Genomic DNA, 25,450 nt, shown 5'->3' on the forward strand with positions numbered 1-25,450 from the left:
CTCAGTGAAGTGCATAGGCCCATCATGAGTCTTTGAAAACACCCAATGTAGAACATAAACAGACAAAATAAAGACACAAATACATACTGTATAACACTTAGTTTAAAACCCTACTAACTTCTCCCGCACTGCATGGTTGACCACTATAGAATAATGTGGTCTCATAAATACGTTTGGATCTTTCAATAAAGCATAATCAGATAAACTAAATAAAGGAGGCCTAACGCGACCCAGGAAAAACACATAGAGAATAAAGAAGCGTGAACCTTGGATCGAGCGTAACCTACCTATCAACATCTTTAAAGACTATTATGAGGAACGACACATATTATCACTCGAATAATAAAATAGGAAATTATTTTTTTTAAACAAAGTCTAAATAGTACACCATTCCATCGTCAAAATTAGAAAACCATAAAACAAATTAAAAGATACAATATAACATCATAAAGGAAGAAATACAACTGGGAAAGATATTTGATCTATACTTGCTGTCTCAAACATAAAGAAAATATAGCATACACACAATATAACACCATTACATATAGCAAACACTGAGACCTAGGCGACATATAGCAAAGGTTACAAAACATTTCAAGGGAATGAACTTCGAGCAAGGTGAGGGAAACCAGACTCGGACGAACAACCCTTTAGATAACACTATGGAAACATAAATACCCCATCAAAAATTCTAAAAACTAAATTTTTTATATAAAATTTTGTTTTAATAAAACGTAGAACACATCTGAGGGGGAAATACACAAATATAAAATACTTTTTATTTTTTGGGGGAAATGGGGGCATCTGTCCGTTGCCCCCCCCCTCCCAAAAAAGTGTGTGTGTGTGTGTGTGTGTGTGTGTGTTATTATACCCATTACATTACTTGCAAAATATATATGGTGCTGACATTTTCGGCAAGAGGGAGACCTACCGATATTCTGCATATAATTATTTTAATGTTTTTCAGAGCGAGAGTATTGGGGCCTGATCTGTTCAATATATTTCTCAACTGATACAGCAGGTATAATCAGAGGCGTAGCGGGGGGGGGGGGGGGGGGGAAGGGTAGTACATATGTCCCCGGGCGCCAAGGTACAGGGGCGCCAAAATGAGGCTTACAACGTTACATTATAATAAGTAAACAAGGGTAATATTCAAAAATGTGATTAAACGGGGAGGGGGCTGGGGCGCCAATTTTATAGTTCGTCCCCGGGCGCAAAATATCATAGCTACGCCTCTGGGTATAATAGAGACCCCCCCCCCCCCCCCGAGTTTGCCACAGAGCGCTCGTGTAATATACGGTTTAATACAAAATACATGATTGTGGGCAGGAATATACAAAATTTGGTCGATATACATGATCGTTGGTATCTATTCAAACGAGGGCCATGAAATACATTAGCAAATTCCTACAGTATTTTAAGGCAGGCGATTACGAATTATTTAAACCACGTTTTTCATCTGTCACAGATTTTATAATCATTTTGAAGTGGCTGCTTTATCTCGAGGAAAACGAGCGGTAAGTGTTATACAAAACAAAATCTTAATAGCAATTTGATCACTTTTGCGTCATTTGACAGTAAGAATAGTAATAAATAGAGGATAATTTCTTTTCCTACGTTAGGCCTAATACCTGGTATGTTTTTTAGTGTGGTACACACACAAAAAACAACCCCAAAACAACACTAACAACATTTTAAAAAACCCACAAAAACGAGTGCCGTGCCGAAGCCACGGGCTAAAATGCTTTATTATCATTTTTTTTTATTTATAGCATCAATCACAAATTGAAATATATACAGTATTAGCGTTGGAAAAGAAAGTTTTCTTTTTGTTATATTTTTTTTTCTCACCCTAGCGAAACACTTTCTGCAAATGACCTTAATAAAGAAAAATAATAAATTAACCTAAACCACTTTGAATGTCGACCGTATCTTTTATTTACACGGCATCATGCGCGGAAGAAAATACCAACTGAACCGGGATTTCAGACAGCAGATGAATTGAAGTTGATTCATTGAACATCATTAGCAATTGTACAATCAAACAGATGCAACAATGAAAAGTGGAACTATGAAAAATCGAGAATGTTAGATTTGCGAAGGATTTATTCCGAATCATTGTCTGCTAATAGAGAATTCATGTCAGTTGCTGTGTCGGCGATGCCCACACAGCGCGCCGTCCAAATGTGAAGTTGCGTTTTGCTGACAGACATAACACTGTGCCATAATTTATCTGATGGCATGTAAAGAAGCTGCTTAAATTATAGTATTTAAAAGTTTCTTCATTTTGTAAGAGCTCAAGAAATTAATTCTGGTTTGAAAGACAAGATGACGGTAAAACTCAGAAGACGTGGCTGTACAGTACCGTTGGTGTTGGAGACGTCATAATAAAGGTAACTGCGTTAACTTCGCTTTTTGTTTGGTAATTTGTTGGATATTATCTTTTGCTGATCTTCTTTGAGCTTGGAGTAAATTTTACATTCTGAACATTTTTATTTGCACTTATCTGCTTAATATGTATTGCTGGGATATCATATAGAATATGAAGTCAGTATAATGGTACTATATTACATATTTGAATGATAAAAGACTGGTAAATGATATAATGATAAACTACAAAATAAATAATTTGCCCAATATCCCAAATATGTTAATTAAAACAAACATTGAATGTAAATTCAGATATAATGAGCAGTTGTAAGAAGTAAGAAATAACATTTTATCCATTGAACCTGTTATGTGTTATCATCATCAGTTTTAAAATAAACACATGGAGACAAGTTTGCTTAAATTCTAAAATTAACACACACACACACACACACATATGGTATTTTAATCTAATACAGAAATGGTGACATTGATATATGCAGACCAATAGTTTTTTTCTTCTACAGATATAAATTAAAAAGCCTAATTCTGAGAGTTTCACCTACAACATTCATGATGGGAAAGGGCCACTAATTAAGAGCTAACATATGTGGAAGAAAAATACCATCCATGTTGAAAAGGGCTAGAGGTAATGTGAGAAAACATAATTTATCAATCTTATTTAACATTATTGTTGATATTTTATCTCAACTGGTCAAAAGGCTAAGTGGGTTTATGTAATGGTCCAGAGTGTGTTATTTATTTCACATCCCCTTCTGTCTTTCAACAGTAAGAAATTAGCTACTTTGGAGTCCATAGTTCTGATCAATTTGTTTATATAAAACTTGGTTTTGGGCTTAAATCAACATCTTGGATAAATCTAATAATGAGCAAAATCCAAGTATATACATGTGATCATGTATAAGATTAGTTGAGTTTTTTAACCAGCCTAAAAGCCATACTTCCACAATATAGGCTAAAATCATTAAGTTGTCCTTGAAGTTTGATGAGTGTTAACCATTAATAATAATAAGGTGATCTTTCATCTGAGTATGTTACCACCGCATGCAATATTTATACATGTAGTGCAGTTTTTACTAAACGTAGAATACATGCTTATATAAATGAGATCTAGATTGAAGAAGTGAAGATGCATACAAATACATGAGGTTATAACCACTACTGCTGATTCAAGTTTGATCATGCTTGGCCATTGGGCTTATAGAGTCAAGTTTCACAATGATGCTTATTATGAGTGTGATAAAGGTATGGTAGTGAAGTGACCTTGCATCTGATTGGCAGAGTTTCTTATGATTTGCACAACAGTGTTTATGATCCAATTTAGATCTGACTTGTTTAATTATTTGCTTGTATGTCTGAGGCTATAAGCAAAATCTATGCATATAATGTGGTGGTTCTACATCTCACTAGCCATTCTTGCTACTGCTCTTAAAACTATTTCTCATTAATTTCATCAGACTTGGTGAATAGATTTATCTCATCAAGATATAGCAAAAGAGCAATTTTGTAAAAAAAATATTCATTCATATTAAACTCAAATTCTGCATCTGATTGGTTGACCTTGCAAATACTATAAGGGCTCTATTTCTGACAAAAAGATTATTTTGATCTAATGTAGCAGAAATGCTTATATGATCAAAACATTGAACATATTTGATGACAAATAAGAAATAGTTTTTCATGCAAATTTGATAAACATTGATAAATCGGTTCATATCATTAAAAGCTTGGAAGAGTTTGATTACATGTGAGACCATCACATATTAATCATTCTTTATTTAGAGAATTATTTTTGTCAGGATTTAGTAAAATATGTAAAATCAATATGGACTGGTTTTGTTATGTACAGCAACACTAGTTGTTTACTGAATACTGAGGGAATTGGAGTAAGGCAAGGGTACATTGCAGTAGGTAACCTGGTTGACTTGATAACAGGATTTTAACACAAACATTTTTATCAGGAGTCTAGCATACTAACCATTGATTCACTGCAGATCCTGCCCCCATTAGTTACCTTTTAATACATAAAGCATTTGGGTTTTTTATGTCACAAATCCCATAGGGATTAAAATTAACATCATAGGTCTCACTGGATAGTTTCGTATTTTGACATCCCTCTAATTTTTAAGGTAGAAGGCATGAACCTAATTATCACAAGCCTAGCATTTATAAATTTACACATAAGCTAAATCTATAATGTGGTTCAGATTTACTTTGAGTTAGGCATGGAAATAGGTTGGCTTGTTGGTGACTGCCTGTCACAGTTAGATGAGCATTGGAGATCATATGCGTAACTTAGTCTGCAAATGAGCTGCCGACTTTTATTTGTGTCTGCTACAGAGGTAAATATAAAAAAATCTTGATGGTAGAGGGGTGATGAAAAGTATGCTAATTTGTTATAGTACTAGTGAACTTTATTCATGCATAAGGCACATACTGATTCTTTTAGTTGCCTTGTCACAGAAAAATATTGAAAATAGCTATTTCTAGTAAAAAATGAATGTAAAATGTACCTGCATCCTTTGACCCTACCAGAACCAAACTAAAAGCTCAAATTTGTGCAGCTGCTTTTGCTCATCACAAACATAATTGGGAGTATAACTGCTAACCCTACCCTCTAGCACACATTTCATTCATTCATTGGATTAAAGTCACGTGCACCTTTCGGTATGTGCGACTGTTTAGTTTGTACACGTTTGTGTACTTTTTGAATTTAGCGATTAACTTATACAATGCCCCCAAGCAAGTAAGCCGAAGCCCAGGTGCCCCAAAAGGTCCCGCCCAGGCTCTCATCGCTGCAACCTTCTCCATCGTTGTACTCCGTTGGTGGTCTGTTTCTGCATCCTGCATCTCCTTCCTCTCTCATTTCAGGCAGTAACCGAAGCACACCAGCAGCAGTATTATGAAATTTTCGTTGCAATCAATGCCCAGTTCCCTATATTTATTGGGCTATTCCTGTACTATCTTGCCAAACATGTGATTGTCACATACGCTTCAGATATTCCTGAGTTGTGAATTTTCCTATCTTTTGTAAGGTCTATTAAATTTTGTGTACTTTGCGTACTTGAATTTTCCGAAAATTTTTTCACATCTAGTAGGCTTTTAGTAGCCCTTTATTTTGTTTTGGAGATCTCAATTTGGTTAAGTATTTCGTACGTGTGGCTTTAAACCAATCAGTGTGTTTCAGGGCCAGTAAGTTGTTGGTCAAAAGAGGGCTTTCGTGGGTCAGAATGAAAGCCCTATGTGGTAAAATTTGTTTGTAAAAAAGAAAAAAAAAAAGAAAAGAAAAGAAAAAAAAGGTGGGTAGGGAGTGTGTATGCTATATTTGTGTGATGGCTATAGACATTTTTGTTCGTTTTTCTGCTTTTCCCACATATTCCGACAACACACATTCACGCTCACTTTCTCATTCACACTTATAAGTAGATGTGGGTGGGGGTGGCCTTATTTCTTTTGTTTGATTTCGGGAAGGCAATTCTTTTCATACTGGGGGGTGGGGGTGGTTTGATTATTTGAGGCATACTCTTTTCATTGTTTCTGCCTTCATTCCCCAAGGTCTGCAAGTGTCCTGTTCTTTCTTCTTTTACTGCCTTAGGACGTTTAACTTCATCCTGTGCCTTTTCCTGCTCTTCTTTATTTCAGCTCTTTCTGCCTTATCCTGTGTCCGTTTCTATTTTGGTCTTCTCGTCCTTTTGATACTGCCATGTTCGCCGTGAGATGTTTTCTTCGAGGGAGGTGGTTTGATTGCCTTTGTTTCCCTTCGCTTTGACCACTTGGCTATTTACCTGTTATTTTTGTTTAGCTTAGCTATTTGTGATTTATTTTAATGTATATTTTTTTTATTTTTATTTTTTTTTATTTTTTTTATTTTTTTTTTATCCTACGGGACCTAGCATGCCGTTATAATTCCGAAACAGTGATTTTGTAATATTTTGTCCTTATCTGGTTTTTATTGTTCGGGTTATGATCGGCTGTGCCAGTCTGTGAACCCACGATACCGAGCCGGCCGTCACAATTCCCAAACAGTGATTTGTAATATTTTGACTGGTCTTTGATTTACTTTTTAATATTTTTTTTTTGTTTTTTTTTTGTTTTTTTTTTTTTTCCTTTTTTTCTTTTTTTTTTCCTTTTTTTCTTTTTTTTTTTTTTTTTTTTGAACCTACGGGGCCTAGCATGCCATTATAATTCCAAAACAGTGATTTTGTAATATTCGTCCTTATCTGGTTTTTATTGTTCGGGTTATGAGCGGCGGTGTCAGTCTGTGAACCCACTAGCCCGAGCCGGCCGTCACAATTCCCAAACAGTGATTTGTAATATTTTGATTGGTTTTTTTCTTTTTTGGTTCGATCTTTTAGGTTTATTGGTTTTAATTTCTTTACATGGTCTCTCTTTATACCCAACCCTTCATTCGGTTTAGATTTGTCCTCTTTTGCCTATTTTGTTAATGAATGTCATGATGTTATTATAGGTCATTCCTATGTTATTGTTTTTTGCCACAAGTAACTCCGGGTATGTCCACCGTTCTCCTATTTGTTCCTGTTGAGATTTTAGTTCGGCCCTTTCCTGGTTGTATTTGGGGCATATATTTATTAAGTGTGCGATTGTTTCTGGAGTTGGGCAGTAGGGGCAGTTTTCGGTTGGTCCCCTTTTTATGTGTTTCCCTGCGCATCCTGCCAATAGTGTTTTACCTGTTCTTATTCTATTTATTATTGTTATATCGTATGGATTTTTGAAGGTCGGACTTTCGACTTTTCTACTTACTTTTTTCATCATCGTGTGTATTAGACTGCATCCGATTTTTCCCATAGCTCTTGCCACATGTCATTGATCTTGTCCCATGTTATTGATTTCAGTGACACTGTATGCTATATTTTGGGCTTTTGGTTCGTTTGTGGCATTTTTTGCTTCTGCATCTGCTTTGTCATTGCCTGGGATTATGGATGTGAGAGGGTATCCATACGAATTCAACGTGTTTGTTGTTTTTTTCAATCTCTTTAAGTAGCGATCTTGCATGATTAATCATATTAGGTCTGCTCTTGGATTGGTCTGTTGCTAACGATTGTAGTACACTGTAAGAGTCGCTTAGAATGACTGCCTTAGTTGTGGGGTATGTTTTGACGTATGTTAATGCCATTAGTATTGCCATGAATTCTACTGTGTATATAGCGCATTGGTCTGGGAGTCTTTTTCCAACGGCGACATCTAATTTTGGGATCACTATCCCTGCTGCAGTTTTATTTGGATTTTTGGTTTTTGATCCATCTGCGAAGATTTGCGTGTATGTCTTGTATTTGTTGTCAACGTACGTTAGTATTGATGCTCTTAGTCCTATCGGGTCATTTTGTTTTTGTCCTAGTTTACGTAAGCTAAGATCTATTTGTGGTGTGGGACAGGTCCGCGGGGGGTCTGGGTAGTACCTTATTTTTTCTGGGTTGATATTTGCGATTTGAAATTTCCTTTTTAATTCTATAATTATTTTCCCACTAGGTATTTTTTTATTTTTTCCTTTTGTATCGAATGGTTTGTCGCATGCTAAGAGGGCTTGTAGCGTGAGGTGGTTGGGTTGGTGTATTGATATTCGAGTCGAGTATCGCAGCATCAATTCCTTCCGCCTTAGGTCTAGCGGGGGTTCTCCTACTATTATTAAGATATCTTGTGTGGGGGTACCATTTAGGACGCCGGTGCATACCCTTAGCGCTTTTGATTGGACTGTGTCTAGTTTCTTTAGTAACGTGGCGTTCGCCGCTCCATATACCTGGCAACCGTAGTCCAATTTTGCTCTTATAAGTGCTCTATATAGGGTAACGAGTGTTTTTTGATCAACCCCCCAATTCACCCCTCTGAGGTTTCTGTGGAGGTTGATGTCTCGTTTGCACTTCGTTACGAGTTCTTGGATATGAGCTGCCCACGTGAGTTCGTGGTCGAATACCATACCTAGGAGTGTCGCTTGTTTTTCGAATTTGATGGGTACCCCCTTTAGGGTTAAGTTTGGAGTGGGTGGGGGGTGGCCACCTCCCGGATTGAAAACTATGCCTACTGTTTTTAGAGGTGACAATTTAAATCCCCATTTATCTGTCCAATTTCCTATATCGTTTAGTCCTTTTTGTAAGTGCTTGGTCGTTTCTCTGCTGGCTGGGTTGCCAGTTTTCCATACGGCGCTGTCATCGGCGAATTGGGATAAGTCAAGGTGGTTGGGTTTTACCGCTGTTTCCAGGTCGTTTATCATTATATTAAATAAAGTTGGGCTGATTACGCTTCATTGTGGCGTGCCATTTTCCAGTTTGTATCGTTCGGAGTAGTCTTGTCCTAGTCTGACTTGTATCTTTCTATCGGTTAGGAAGTTAGCAATAAATTTGTATATATTGCCAGTTATTCCGTATGGTTTAAGTTTACTTATCAGTCCCTTAGTCCACATTAGATCATATGCTTTTTCCATGTCTAAGAAGATGGCTGTAACATATCTGGATTTTTAAAATTTTTCTCTAGATGCTAATTTGACAGCGGTTTCTAGTCTCATGAGTTGGTCTATTGTGCTTCGGTAGTTGCGAAACCCGCTCTGTGTATTAGCTAGTAGTCCTTTGCTTTCTAAATGGTATTTCAGCCTGTTGTTTACCATAGTTTCCATTATTTTACATATATTGTCTGTTAGTGATATGGGCCTGTATGATTTTATATCGCTTGAGGGTTTTCCAGGCTTAAGAATCGGGACCACTACTGCCTTTTTCCATCTTATAGGTATGGTACCGGTTTCCCATATTTTATTAATGAGGTTAAGTGCAATTGTGACAAGTTTTTTGGGTAGGTTCTTGTACATTTCATACCCCAAAGTATCCTCCCCGGGGGATGTGGTCTTTTTGCCGGCGAGGGCCTTTCTCCATTCGGCTTCTGTAAACGGAAGGTTTAGTGGGCCGTCATTATTTCCTGCTTCCTTTATGTTGTCAGAGTTGCTTTCCTCAAATTGCCTTTTATGATTTTTAAACTTATCCTCTAAGTTGGTATTGCTACACATGTTGGCGAAATAGTTTGCGAATAATTCTGCCTTATGTTTGTTGTTTTGTCCAGGTATGTTGGGGGTTATTGATTTAGTTTTGCCTCTCATTTTTTTAATTCTTTGCCACACCTCCTTCGATTTTGTGTTAATATCTAGTTTTGAGCAGAATTCTCTCCATGAGTTTTGTTTAGCTATCATAATAGTTTGTTTGGCAGTTTTTTCCTTTTCCTTGTAGTAGTTAAAGTCCCTATTATTTTTAGTTCTTTTGAATTTGTTTAGAGCTCTTTTTTTCTCTTTAATTGCTATTTTACATTCATTATTCCACCAGGGCACCGTGGGTTTGGGTGCTACTCCTTTAGTTTTAGGAATTGTTTCTTGGGCCATTGTGTTAATGGTTTCTATTAATTTGTCATTAAAGGTGTCAATGTCCCGGTGATATATGGTTTCTGGGTCGATTGAGTCACCTATCTGTTTGAACCTAATCCAGTTGGCCTGTTCGTATTTCCATCTTGGTGTGAAGGACGCTTTATTTTGAGGTATTCTAATTTGTATTTCTATATTTATAAGGTAATGGTCACTTCCCATAGGGTCGCTTTCATCAACTTGCCAATCAGAAATGCCTGCTAATCTTGGTGTGCATAGAGATAGGTCTATTGCTGATGTGTGGCCTGTTCTGTCATCTATCCGGGTGTGCATTCCGTTGTTTAGAAAAACTAAGTTGCATTTTTGTGCCCATTTTTCTACAATTTTTCCTTTAATGTCCGTCTTTTGACTCCCCCATAGTTCATTGTGCGCATTGAAGTCCCCGCATATTACCACCCATTCTCCACAGTCTTTAATCATTTTGATTGTTTCATCTGCACTTAAATTGCGCTGCTCATTTGTTTCATAGAGGTTAACGATTAGTACCTGCTTAGTTTGAGCGGTTATTTTGACTATCTGTATTTTGAAGTCATTGGGCGGTCTACTATCTGTTAATTTATGCATTTCTGATGTAATTCCATCTCTAACAAAGGTTGCTAACCCCCCTCCTCTTGCTGTGGGGGATCGATGCTTTAGGTATTTTGTGTTGTAGCCTATGATGTTTGGGATACGTGAGGTATCATTTAGGTGGGTGTCCTGTATGCATATAACATCTGGTTTTCTTTCCTGTTCAAGTATTTTGTTATTTAGTTGGTCAGCGTGGGCCCTAAGGCCGCGTGCATTCCATTGCCATATTTTGATTTCTGCTCTGGAATCCATCTCTAGTGCAAAAAGTCTTAATAGTTTGTTTAATTTACTGTTGTTTTCGTTTTATGCGTGTTTCCTACCAGTGAGGGTGCTACCTATTTATTTTGTTTTTGGTATCCTGATTTTTGTTTTGGCCTGCTTATAGTTTACCCCATGGGAGATCATATATTCAACTATTAGGGCTTCTCTAAGAGCCCTGGGGCATTCTGCGTGGTTTGGTTTGTGGTTACCACTACAGTTAGCGCAGTGCTGATTGGTGGCGCTACATGTTTTCCGGTCTGGGTGGTGAAGACCACATTGATTGCACCGGAATAGGTTTCCGCAACTCTTAGAGTAATGCCCCCAATTTTTGCAGTTGCCACAGAACCGTGGTTTGTTTTTGAAAGCAAAAATTTTTTTAGCCTCGAGTTTTTCGGCTATTTTGATAGTTTCTGGGGTGGCGCCCTTAAAAAAGAGTACCACTGCAGTGCTATCCTTTCCCCTTCTTGTTTTTAGGCGGATTGCTTTCTCTACTTCCTGTCCTTTACTCCTTATGTAGTCTACTATTTCATTGGTTTTATTTTGAGTTGATACGTATATGACTCCTTTGTTGTGTGTTTTTGGGGGGTTTGGGTCTATGTGTTGTTTTGTTCTGTTGTGTCTAGTGACCTGAACATTTATTTGGTCTATTCTTTCAATTTCCATATATTTGGCAATCTGTTGTTCAGTGGTGCATTTGATTATCAGCAAGTCGTCTCTAGTGCTTTTAAGCGTGAATTCTCCTTGGTGATGTTTGTTCAATTGCCATGCTATGGTTTTAAAGGCTAACTTCGTTATTTTGGAATTTACTCCCTTGACGAAGAGAGTCAGTTCAGCGGGGTGTTTCTTGTTTTGGATATTTTGCAGACTGGTCTTTTTTCCCCTGGTGTTTGTCTCTTTAGCTGACTTTGTTTCGTTGTCCATAACCGGCTTGCTGGGTCTTGTATTCTGACAGTTAGTGTGTTCCTTATTCTTTCTAACTGGTATTTGGGATTTGGTTTTCCTATTATTCTTACCTTTTGTTGAGTCGTGTGTGACTGCTTTATTTGTGGTAGGGTGAGGGCGTTCTGTTTCATCTAGTAGGTTCTCAGTTTGAGTCCCCTGGCTGCTAGTGTTTTTAACCAGCGTGGTCTGGGTTGTTTTTGTGCTTGTTGAGTATTGTTCCTCAGTTTGGGTACTCATGTCGGATGTAGTTTTGCGGTTACTCGGTAGATTGTCCACATTCTCGTTTACGCTTGGTGACAGGTAGAGTCTACTCATCGAGTCAGTTGGGGTCGAGTTGAAAATTGGCGTTAAGAACTGTATCTGTCGTTTTTCTCTTAGGGGGGATGAGACTGCTTCGGAGTAAGTTTGCCTTAGTTTATCTGCCTTTAGGTTGACCAGGCAGCTGAGATAACTATTTGATGATGTGACATTAATTTTGTTGTTATCCATCTTGAGTTTCTTTATTTGATGTAAGGTATATATGACGGGATATTTCTTTAGTTTTAATCCTGGGTTTGTTTTGATTTCTTGCAATTTATTTGAGTTTAATTCTAGCTTAAAGCTATCTGTCTTAACTATACTTTATTCTACTTAGTACTATGAAAAAGCAACAGCTGTAAGGGGATATGCAAATAGCTTTTATTCTGATTTGTGTAATTAATTATTATATTACTATTATCCAATTTAAACTTATTGAAAATTATTTTCTAGCCAAATGGTCAAAGTAAAAGGTTTTACTTACCCCGATCCAATTTTCTTTTTAAGATCTTTAGAGTTTTTAAATACAGCCTTCTAATTATACAAGTTTCATTACATTGGTCAATAATTAGTCACATGTGATGACACTTGTAACTAATCAAACCACAGCAACTGAGAGCAGACTAAGCACTGATATTTATATGGTACAGTGGCAATATACAGTCTGTCTGCCGCAACACATGAAACAAACTGGACAAATCTGAAAGCCTTGAATTTGATTTTATTTATCTGTATGGTAGAACAGAACCTGAGTTGAAAAGCTTTTAAAGAAAGACCTTGATATCAAACCTAATAATAACTGCAGGAGTTATATTATGGATAATTAACCATTCTCTCAGTTTCAAACTGGGCATTCCATCCCATGGGGTTCTAAATGTAAACCAAGTGTAACTGATATCCTAATGAACTGTAAAGACCATAGCAGCACAACAGCAGGGGACCAGGTATGTCCAGATCCAGAAATCACAGACCAGTTTCAAACTGATGATGAACCACATAAAAATTACACATCTGCTAGAACTTATGTTATGAAGATAACTTAAATTGCATTATTATTAATCCTCCTCCTCACATTCATCATAATTGAGATGCATCATATATGTTTTATTGTAAAATAGTTTATGCAACATAATTCAGTGAAGACCTTTGCTGCCAATTTACCAGTGAACCATTTGTTTCAATGAACATATTTTATGTTGTAACAAGGAGCATCATTTAAACATTATGATACACTTATCATACCTGTATATGAAATCTTAATACTAACACTTATACTTGCAATACTACTACTAATAAAAACACCTGCATTGATAATTTGATTATGTTCAATTGGACTTGTATCTAAATGATCACCAGCTGTATGAAAAGACATATTTTAATATATAGATATTGGATGGAATACTAGTTACCACAATTGAATAGTCATATGATAAATGATATATTATTTTAAACAATTTATATTTGCAGTGAAACATACTTTTACATTATTTTCACTTAAATTTCATTTATAGAGCAGTATACTCTGCATTCATTAAATTACTGAAATGGTTATAATACAACAACAAATACTGCAACTTCCAGAATCACAAAAATCAAAAGATATAAACAAAAACTTCCCTACATGTATCAACAGTTGTCACTTAATAGACAGAACTCTGATGATTTAGAATAGGATGTTAACAAATTAGGTATTCAAGTTAAAAAGAAAAAAATACCAAGTAAGCTTAATACCAAAAAATCAAACAATAACAGTGAATTTTAGTACATTCCCAGGAAACAGAATATATGATTTTTCTTAACTTGATCTGATACATCTTAAATCTATAGAAAATGATTCATATTGTATGACTAAAATATTATGTAAACAAAAATTCCATCACTTTTTTCAGATGCAACATGCATACCCCAACCCATCCTTCTTGATCATAAAGTATACCAGCATTCCACTATAAGATGGGGAGCTGTAGTGGCTCAGTGGTTAGCTTTCTGGACCTGTGAAATAAGGTAGGTTCAAATTCTACCATCAGACCAACCTGGGTTAGCTACCATGGTGTGTCCTTGGGCAAGGCACTATACTTAAAGTGCCTTGGCACTAAATAACTTACTTGTGTTGGTTTACCATAAAAGGCCAAACCAAACACAAAAAAACAACAACTTTAAAATATGAGTTTTGTCAATACTAAGTAATTGAAAATCATACTGAAGAAATGTTTTTGTTAATACAGATTAATGGATCTAAAAAATCTCTTTCTTCTGCAGGAGTTTAAAATGTTAAATTAAAAAGGTCATGGTACACATTGCTTTGTTCGTACACATCAGGCTCCGTAACCCATATCCAACTAAAAATTTTAGTAGAGTCTGAATAAAACATATTTTAATCTGGATGATAATATTCTTTCTCCATTCATATATTACACCACCAAGATTGATCCAAATAAGATTACATTTTACTATAACACTGAGGATGAGTATGCCTCTTAACAACTTACAAATGTGGAGAGAATGGAGTTAAACTGAACTTTGATTTCTTTTCAACCATAGCACAAGATGATCATTTATTATGAAAAAACCTGAATAAAGTTGGAGTTCATAACCATGACAGTCTTGATACAATATAAATTCAATATATTATTGTTGTCTTGAGGTATAGTTCTGTATATTACAATCTCACACAAGATCAGGGTATATTTTAGTACCATACAGTTAATTCGGGATTGTATTAATACCTATTCTGGTGAATGAACATTAAATAAGATTTACTATTTTGGAACCAGTTGCAATAAAGTTTACTAAACAAGAGAAAATATGACTTTACTATAATATCTAAAATGTAAAATCTGCAAACAGAATACTTGCTTGACTTTACACTTCAACTATATCATAATATTTATTTGAAATGAATTTATACAAATGGCATTAAATTTGGTTTCAGGCTGGTAATGACAGTGGTAGTAGTGAATAGGGACGGTCTAGGGACTAGGGAACTTCCATGTTAAAAAGGGTATATCCACTCTGGGGACTATGTAATTTAACATGGGAGAAAGAAAAAAAATATCCATTCTAGGGACAAGGGGAATTTAACATGGGAGAAAGAAAAAAAACTATTCACTCTAGGGACAAGGGAAATTGAACATGGGGAATAAATCGTGGGACTGTCTTGGGACTAGGGGAAATGGAACAGGGTCGGGACCCTATTTTAATAAGGTCCCGACCTGATGGGTCTATGAAAATGGAACAGGCGAAAATTGAAACAGGGAGGGGTCTCTATTTTTTTATTATTTTTTTAAACAAAAAAATAAAAAAAGGGGTAGGCAATTGAAAGTCAAGATCTTTTCGAGAGATAGGAATGGCCCTGAAAAGGGCCTTTGGTTTTATGTTAATATACCCTTAACATAAAGGGCATCTGTGACATCTTCTTCTTGACCTTAGGCTGTGCCTGACTGCAGGACCATAGATTAAGACTCTTTTGAGGCATCCTTGATGCTCCACATAAGGTTCTTCGCATCCACAGGCTGGTGTCTGTCCTGTGGATAACTGTCCAGTTGGATCGGACATACATTGATATGTCCGTCCGGAACATCATCGAAGACACAAGCGTTGAAGATTGTACATCGGTCCACATGTTGGGGTGCTGAGTAACAGGTGAAGGAATGCAGTGAACTGTACTTATTTATAGGGGGAGGAAGGATTGAAACGGATTGAGTTTGTTGACCAATCCAAACACGCGTTACAAAATTCAGTCAGCCCACGTCCAATCCGAAGAGAGCAGTCTGTGACGTCACATAGTCTATATAGATTCGCTAGCGCCTGTGCGTAGTCAATCTAAGCGACAGTTTTTCAACATGATGGAAACTCAGAAAACGATCAGTTTGGGTGCACTGATGGTGGAGACTACCCAAGGGAACCCAGACTTACTTTCAGAAGAGGTGAATTGGGATTTTGTGGATTTTTTTACCTTGCAAGAATTTGTTCCTGAACCTTCGTCACCTTCTCCTTCATTACCGCACATGGAAAATTTTAGACAGAGACAGAAAGAAGAATTGGAGAAATTTATACAACAGCAAAAGGAAGCGGAACAAGCTTTTCTCCTACAGCAACAGCAGCAAGAAGAAGAGGTAAGAAAAAAACAAGAAGAAGAAGACGCAGCAGCAAAGAAACAAGGGTGTCAAAATCAAACGGTCACGGTACTGTTAGACATTTTAGTTAAGAAGTCTGAAACAGATGTATCAGACTTCTTTATTACGGCCGAAGAGAATACGACCTTCCCAAGCTAAACACTCCAACCCTGTGACTACGCCTACTGCACCATCCTTAGTGATTTCAACGAAATCATCATCAACAGTACGCAGTCCAGAAGTAGGCCTTGGCCATGGCAAAGGCTTAAGACAGTTAAAGTTGATTGTTTAAACTCACCCCTTACACCAAAAAAGGCCCTTTTCAGGGCCATCCACGTCTCTCGAAAAGAGATAGGCTTTCAATTGCCAATAACTAAGAAAAAACATTTTACCCAATAGTACCTGTCTGTGTATGAGTGTGCGTGAGTGTAGGTTCTTATTTTAAAATCAAAACCCAAAGACACTTACCTTTTATAATTAATTTATTCTTTTATAAATATTTACAATTCACAATTCACAACAGAGCACTTTAAAAAGTTCATAGACTTATTCTGTCTCATTGTTCACTCTCTGTTTTTTTAATTTCTTCACCGTCATAGTCTTTTCCTCCTCTTCCTCCTCACTTTCTTCCCTTCTTTTCTTCTCCTGTTTCTTTTTCTTCACCTGTCTGTTTTCTTCCTCTTCTTCTTCCTCTTCCTCTGAAGAATCCCTCTCTTCTTCTGACTCCTCTTGTTTCTTTTTTGGGCAGTCTGGTGACCAATGTCCTTTTTCTTGACAATAATAACAGGTATCTTGACTTTTGTCTCTTCTAACCCCTTTTTTTTCTTTTTTGACGGTCTGGACACTCTGAAGACCAATGCCCTTTCTTCTGACAGATATAGCAAGTATCTTGACTTTTATCTTGAAAGGAAGGAGAGTAGTCCCTCGGCTGGTCTGAAGAGAATTTTCTAATGACCCCTCGCAAAGCTCTGATGAAACGTTCAATCTTGGTAGTCTCTTCCATTGTTGTGCTCAGTTTGAGAGTGAAATGAATAGTGAAAGGACAAGACACATACCCTTTATATACGCTGGTCTGCTATGACTATAAATTAATCCATGGTGTTTAAACTTTAGTCATTTGACTTTTTGCTATCGAGATGAAATGATCCAATTCATTTGAGAAGAAAGAAGAAGAAAGTAAGAGGCAGAAACGTGATCTATCGCCTCGTATTAGGGCTGAAGTCTTGGCACAAATTCATGCCAGTGATTTTGAAGAGGACATGAGTGAACCAGAATCCAAACCCTCTAAACAAAGTTTACCACCCTTAGTCAACCCTGAAAAGTACTATGACATTCGAGAGACGGAAAAGCGTCCCTCTAGAAAATTTAGAACTACGGCTTACAAATACACAGTGAAGTTTAAAGATTTCAAGTCTGAAGTACTGTTAGAGAAAGCAAAAGGGTTCATCACCGACATGTGGGATTCTTTGCTCACCACACTCAAGCGACAATGTCAACCCAAAGAAGATGATCACTTGAGACTTTCCATACAACATGACGGCTTGAAATCCCCTGTTTGGATCGAGTTTAGCAGCCCTGCAGAATTGACCACTTCCAAAGTCATGGACAAGATTCAACACGTGCAACAATCTAATGACCAGTTTGACATCACCGATGGAAAAGCCACACTGGACATGACCCACGTCTCTCCTCCTCAAGGGACCGGACAATGCAGAAAGACCTTATTGGTCAACAACCTTCGCATTACCAAAACAAGTCTTGTCCAAATTAACAATTTTCAAGACCACATGTGTTTAGCCCGAGCCATCGTGGTGGGATGAACCTATGCCGACAAGAACGACACGGTAGAATGGAAAAGAGCCTGGGAGAACATTCGAAAATCGGACCGAGCCAAACAACGAAATGAAGCAGAACTTCTGTTACAACAAGCATGCCTGTCCAAAGACACATCCTGTGGCATTCCTGAGATGCAAAAATTGCAAGATGCCCTAGCTCCACGATACACCTTGCAAGTGCACCCTCAAGAAGTGCGCGGGTCTCTGTTGTTTCGAGGGAAAGACTTTAAGGATGGAAAATACATTCACCTCTATCATCACGATGACCATTTCGATACCATTACCACTATCACTGGATTCCTGGGATACAAATATTACTGTGAGAAATGTGACTTATGATGGTTATAATAATCGAGAGCAACACAAACATTGTGGATCGAAATGCTCAGGATGTTTGGCCTCTCAACCCTGTCTGAGCGAAGGGCAAGAACCAGTGCATTGTCCTGCTTGTCTGCGCACATTTGTCAGCCCTGCCTGTTACCAACAACATCTGAAGATGCAAGGTTCACAGAAGAAATGTGCTTGTCAACTCCTGAGATTGTGCCCAATGTGTGGACAAGGTCTATGTATCAACAGTACCAAGGCACACGTATGTTCAGGAAAGAAAAAATGTCACATTTGTCACTGCATTGTGGACTTGGAACACCAATGCTACATACAAAAATACCAATCCCAACCAGAGAAAGAGGATGGTCACAAGAAGAAGAAAGGCAATTTCATCTTTTTCGATTTCGAATGCATGCAAGAGATCAGTATTCACATTCCTAATTTCTGCGTGGCTCATCGAGCGTGCGAGAAGTGATTCAAGAACCTATCTTGAGTTATTGCCCTCACTGCAGTAAGATTCCTGGAGGGCATGAAAAAATCTTTCAAGGACCGAACACACTAGCCGATTTCACACAATGGGTCTTAGACCCCATCGACAAGACGTGGAGCCAAGAGGACATCGAACATTATTATGGAGATTGTCATTGTCATGCCACGGTGATGGCTCACAATTTCTCCGGATATGATGGACAGTTTCTTTTGAGATGTTATACGGAACGTGGCATCGAGCGTCCTAAAATCACTTTGAACGGAGCCAAAATCATTTTCATGCAAGTGGGACAAGTGCAGTTTAAAGATTCGATGAGCTACTTAGCCATGCCTTTGAGTTGAATGCCTAAAATGTTTGGAATGACAGAAATGGCTAAAGGGTACTTTCCACACTTTTTCAATACAGAAGCCAATCAACACGCCGTTCTACCCCATTTGCCTCAGGCTCACTATTACGACCCTGACAACATGCGTACCGAACGAGAAACTTTCTACGCTTGGTACCAGGCTCACGCCTCCGACCCTTTCGACTTTCAGGAAGAAATGCTAAAGTATCGTCGTTCCGACATGAACATTTTACGGCGATGCTGTGGAAAATTTCGAGAACTGTTCATGGAACATGGAGGGGTTGATCATTTAAAAGAGGCTTGCACCATTGCCAAAGCGTGTTCCTTAGTCTACCGACAACGATTCATGCTTGAAAACACTGTGGCTGTCATCAGTCCTCAAACGACCAACTATGTCAAACGTCAATACTCGGTCAAAGCCCCATGCTGGTTGCATTACTTGTGCGACAAGGAAGACAAATGGATTCAGCATGCCCGCAACGGACAGGGCGAAAGATCATCGGAATGCATTCGGTCAATGGCTGGGACTTAGAAAACCCCAAGGTCATGTACGAGTTTAACGGTTGCTTATTTCACGGATGTCCCGTCTGTTACCCTGACCGCGGCACTAAAAATCAGTTCTTACAACGAACCATGGAAGACTTGTACCAGGCCATTTGTCAGCCACGCCTAAAGTTAGAACAGGAAGGATACCAAGTGGTGGAAATGTGGGAACACAAATACAATCACCGTTTGAACACCGATCCCGAGTTTAAACGCCTCATGGAAAGTTACCAGTTCATGGACCCCCTGAACCCAAGTAATAGTTTGTACGGAGGAAGGACCAATGCCACCTGTTTGCTGTACCAAGCTGACGAAGAGAAAGGAGAAGAAATCATATACTTGGACGTGTGTTCACTGTATCCCTACGTGTGCAAATATTGTTGCTTTCCTGCAGGGCACCCACAATTGTTCACCGAACACATCGACCTAAAAAACATTCGACAATACGAAGGCTTGATCAAGTGCAAAGTTTTGCCTCCCACGAACCTATACCATCCCGTCTTACCTCGCCATTGCCAAGGCAAACTTATGTTCCTTTGTGCCGTACTTGTGCTGAAACGTGCAACCAAGATCAACCTTGTCATCACACCCAGGAAGAACGGGCCTTGACGGGGACATGGGTCAGCGTAGAATTGTTCAAAGCTCTGAACATGGGATACCAACTGTTAGAAGTGTACGAAATTTGCCACTTTCCCAAGACACAATAATTCCACAAGGGTGACCCCACGCAGAAAGGCATTTTCGCAGACTACGTGGATGCCTTTTTGAAACTGAGCAAGAAGCCAGTGGCTATCTGTCCTGGTGTCACACTCCCGAAGACCAAAAGACATTCAGAGAGAAATTCTGGGCACAAGAAGGCATTACTTCAGATCACATTGAGAAAAACGAAGGCAGGCGATCGTTTGCCAAAGTGATGTTAAATTGCTTGTGGGGTAAAATGGCACAATGACCGTGTTTACCCAAGACGGAGTATTTGACCGAACCTTCCCGCTACTTTCAGATGATTCACGACAAAGCCAAATTCATGAAACACGTGGATGTCGTTCGTGAGGATTTGATCTTGGTGAATTACGAAGAAGATCTGAACTTTGTAGAAGATGACCCCTTTGGAAATGTCATCATTGCAGCTTACATGACAGCTCATGCTCGCTTAAAATTGTACGAAGCTTTAGAACTGTTAGGGGAACGTGTCTTGTACTTTGACATGGACAGTTGCATTTATATCGATCACCCGAGTCAACATCACCCTGACATCGAAGGAGACCGTTTAGGAGCCTGGACAGACAAGCACCCCGATGACAAGATTCTAAGTTTCGTTAGTGGTGGTCCCAAAAATTACGGCTACGAATACTGGGCCAAACAAGGAGAAGTGCACACGAAGTGTAAAGTGAAAGGACTTACTCTGAATTATCGTACCAGTCGAGTGGTCAACTTTGGCATATTGAAAGAAGCCTTGCAGTCTAGAGATAGTGACCACCTATCAACCCAACAAGATTGTACGTTTACCCACACACCACATCGTCAGTCGACCCTTGGAAAAAGTCTATCAAATCGTGTAGCAGAAGCGAGTGCGGCTTCCCACCCACTTTACTTTGCCGTATGGACATGTCGGTATAAAACATTGGTTGTAAGAGGATAGCCACCCACCAGAAGGATGACTTCGCCGCAGCAAGAATCGAGTGAGAAATCCAAGTTCAAACCCTACCATTTTCCAGTCTTCTTACCTGACTATTGTGATTGTGCCCGTCGATTGGACATGTTTCAAAAATGGCCTACGGATAGGGAAGGAGCAGCAGAGGGGGCGAATCGGACATTTTGTCCAATCGTTATTTTGCTTAATTATTACTTTCTGCACTCAACGATCTAGTGTCGTCAGCGCCTGGTAAAAAAAAACGACGTCGTCGTTGGGGGATCGTCCAAACGTCATTTGGTTTAATTAACACCTTCTGCGCGTCGATCCCCAGCGTCGTCAGCGTCCGGTAAGCACATCGACGACCGCGTCGATGTCATCGCCCCCTCTGCTGCTAAGTGGTTATTTACAATGAAAGTCTTTATGATCTTACAAACAGAGTGATCACTAACTCCTCCTCTTGCAGATCAATTAGGTTATTTGACTGATCGGTAATTCTAAAATTAATTCTCGTTAAAAACCGATCATGGCATCGCATATAGACCGGATTAATCGGACTCTCAACGATTAAAAATCCCGGAGGGGCTGTTGGTGAAAACGAATAAAGGATATATCCCTGTTGAGCCTGATTTGATTGCTTGGTATCTACCTGGTAACTTCCTTCGATAGCATCACACACTAGATTAATCGCTATCACCGATGCAATATTTACGTTGTATGGAGCAATATGCCTACCACCATCTCCGTTATCGTGTCTGAGGATAGTTGATGGGGGGGTGTCCGCGGGTGGATTCTCAGGCCATCCTAGTATGGTTCTTATTGAACTGTTATAAATATCAACCATATACCCCGGTGTGCTTATTTCAATCGTCGACGATAACGTCGGTTCATGAACCGTAATAGCGATTTTTGATTCCTTTCCTGTGATCGATTTTATCCTGCGTTGAAATTCTTTATTGATTTGTTCTATTTGGTATGACCCAGTTGGTATTGTAACCTCCTCCCAGTCTGGGGTCCCATCGGGTTTATTTGTCCGTGCAAAAACCAGCGAGTTATTAGGTTGTTGTCCGTTAAATGCGTCCGCTCGGATATTAGGCCAACTGTGATATACTCGCAATTTTGCCAGTGCTATTTCCTTTACTGGAACCGGTGATGGAAAGTTTACACTGAATTCGGGTTTCGTTGACGTTATTGATATCATATTTGTTTGTACCGGAGTGGTGTTCTCCGCGATCCGCTGAAGTAATTGAAACCCTTCGGGGTTCAGCGACATTATTATTATTCGTTGTCTTTAGTGTCTAATTTCAACAACCAGGTGGTTTCGGCTTCCAGTTGAAAATCCTCGATTTTTGACATCGCGGAGCTATACAACTGGACCATCGTGGAGAATTCAACATCGGATACGAACAAATTATCAATCGATAACGAGATCAACCCGGATAATTTCGAGTATGCGTCGGATACTATTTGATGTTTTACTGTATACTCGTTGAGTTTTTTCTGAAAACACGATGATATCTTCCTAGTGATTGCGTTGGCAATTCCAGCAACTGTTGTCATCGCGGAGACAGCGATTGGAACAGCGATCGGGGTTATCGTGGTCACCGTGGATAAAATAACACCGGCGCCAGCTACTATACCCGACACCGAGTACACGACCGCGTCGATGGCGGTTATTTTACGACGGTATTTTTTTATTTTTACACGGTATTGTTCGGAAAGCGTTTTCAAGTTCGCGGAAAATTCTTTTGCGGTATCGAATCGATATTGATGTGACGTCGGTGATACCTCTGATTCAACTTCCTTGGTGGTCATTTTTATTTTAAAAGAGCTAGTGTTTTTAATTACTTAGATTCGCTGCAAATTCCACATACCATGTAATGTTTGCCCGGGCTAGATTTCTATCAACGGCATAAATTGTAAACTGTTCAGTTGCGTTCCTGTCTATAATTGTTGATATTGTATTGTTAAACCCGGATGAACTCGACGATAATATATTAAACTGCATCATTGAAACCAGTGTCAATCGATAAATACCCTTAACAGTTGCGGTAATATTTACTGTATTCTGTGTAGGAGTCCAATCGAATGATCCATGCCGAATTGTGTATACTGTGTTGATGATGTTCTCATGAGGGATTTTTATTTTTTCGAATTGCTCTGCTACTCTCGGTAGTCCGTCTTTAATCGCTTCAACATCAGTTTTAATCGTTCCTATTTCCTGTATATGCGTGTCCACATCTTTTTTGTTCGCTGCAACCCTAGTAATGAGTGTATTTATTTCCTGTATATGCGTGTCTATACTTTTTTTGTTTGCTATAACATTAATTTTGAGTACTTCTATTTCCCCTTCATGCACGTCTATACTTTTTTTGCTCGCTATAGCATTAGTGTTAATTGTTTCTATTCTCTGTCTATGCGCGTCTACATTATTTATGATCGTTACAACATTAGTTTTGATTGTTTCTATTTCCCGTGTATTCTCGGTCATACTTTTTTTGTTCGCCGCAACATCAAGTTTGATTGTTTCTATTTCATATGTATGCACGTCTATACCTTTTTTGTTCGCTGCAACATCAGTTTTGATTGTTCCTATTTCCTGTGTATGCGCGTCCACACCCTTTTTGTTCGCTTCAATATCAGTTTTGATTATTCCTATTTCCTGTGTATGCGCGTCTATATTATTTATGATCGTTGTAACATCAGTTTTGATTGTTTCTATTTTCCGTCCATGCGAGTCTACATTATTTATGATCGTTGCAACATTAGCGCCGATTATTTCTATTTCCCGTTCATGCGCGTCTACACCCTTTTTGTTTGTTGCAACATCAGTTTTGATTGTTTCTATTTCCTGTCCATACGCAGTGATATCATTTATAGTTATTGTGATTTCATCCGGCTTGGTATTTTTTTTACCAAGGAATTTATCAAAGTTGTCATCGATCCTGTTAACATTTTTTCGTAACGTGTAAAATTGGCCCGACAGCGTCGTAAACTCCAAAATAGTATTTTTTATTGTTGCAAGATTTGGTTCGAATACTATCGGGTACCCAAAAAATCTATCGATAGTTGTTTTCACATGCCCTTCGAGTTCGATTATTGATCTATTCAACCTTATACCACCGTCTCGGATTAATTCTATCATTCTCTCTATCTCCACTATATTTCGACCCGGTTTGAGTCGTCCGTCGCTGGTATACAGCGCGATAGTGTTCTCGTCGGCATCACGCTGTCGTATTAAAACATCATTCAGTGACACATTACCGGATTTCAATTTACCCTGGCGGTCTTGAAATACAACTATTTCATCTGGGTCAACACTGGTTAAGTTCAACGTATCAGCGATTTCATCCTCAATTAGTTTTTTTATGTCATCGGTGGCGGCTGTTTCCGTGGATTCTTTCAGCGCCGAAACCGATCGTCCCCAAATATCAATCATTATTATTGTAAATGTTATTCTCTAAAATCCGTTGAGCTTCTACGACCCCACTAGTGTATTCGTTTACAACCACATGAGGTGGTTTTCGCGATGATGAAATCGCCGCAAGTACGTTCAATACCTCACGGCCACATATCGGTGGGTCACTTAATCGCTGTGTTGGCAGCGTGGAATAAAAAACCCGGGCTGAACACGCCCGGATATACCGCATGAATTCGTTTGGTGGGGCTAACCCGTATGAATCAAAATAGACGATCGCACGCGGATCAATCGCGTACGCAACCCAATGAGTTCCCGCTCCGGAGGATCCATCGAGGTTAATTATGCCGGTTTCAATATTCCTTGGTGCCGCCGGTAATTGATCCCTCATAAAAACACCTCTGAAGTTTTTTATCGCTAGCGCGTTTGCGGCGTCTATTAAATCAAAATTAGACATTGGAGTCATAGACTCAGGAGTCATTGACTCCCGAGTTAATAAACGGTTCCCGGTAGTCTTAGACCCTTTCCCGAGTACCATGAATACGGGGTTCCCGGTAGTCTTAGACCCTTTCCGGCTACGGGTCGTTTTTTTTTGTAGCCTTTCCCGGTTGCCTTCTTCAATGCCATCCCCGCCGCGGTACCAACGGCCCCCAACGCCGCCGCCTTAGCCACTGCTGGTGCGGCCGCGGCAATCAATGCCGGAATCGCAGCTAACAGCGGAAATATCCCACCGGTCTTTTCCATGTTTTTAATTGCTGCGGCCGAAAAATCTATTTGAACACCCTTTTTATTCTTCATCGCATCATTGAAATGTTTTATTTGACGCGCCGTCAACGATATCTTATGATTACCACCTGCCATCTGTGACGGCTTCAGC

At 38.9% G+C, this 25,450-nt stretch overlaps 1 long non-coding RNA gene across 1 annotated transcript in view; it reads left to right on the forward strand.

The window, feature by feature from the left end:
• The first annotated feature begins 2,033 nt into the window (after positions 1 to 2,033).
• The window catches only part of LOC149782389 (uncharacterized), a 36,426-nt gene continuing 13,009 nt past the window's right edge, over positions 2,034 to 25,450 (forward strand). The window contains exons 1-3 of the long non-coding RNA XR_016414586.1: positions 2,034 to 2,393; positions 2,895 to 3,016; positions 13,759 to 13,873. This is a non-coding gene — a long non-coding RNA (uncharacterized LOC149782389). The remainder of the gene's footprint in view (positions 2,394 to 2,894; positions 3,017 to 13,758; positions 13,874 to 25,450) is intronic.

The sequence above is a fragment of the Sinohyriopsis cumingii genome, chromosome 15, assembly GCF_028554795.1.
Source record: "Sinohyriopsis cumingii isolate HCF-2022 chromosome 15, ASM2855479v2, whole genome shotgun sequence".
In the NCBI taxonomy this organism is placed as follows: Eukaryota; Metazoa; Mollusca; class Bivalvia; order Unionida; family Unionidae; genus Sinohyriopsis; species Sinohyriopsis cumingii.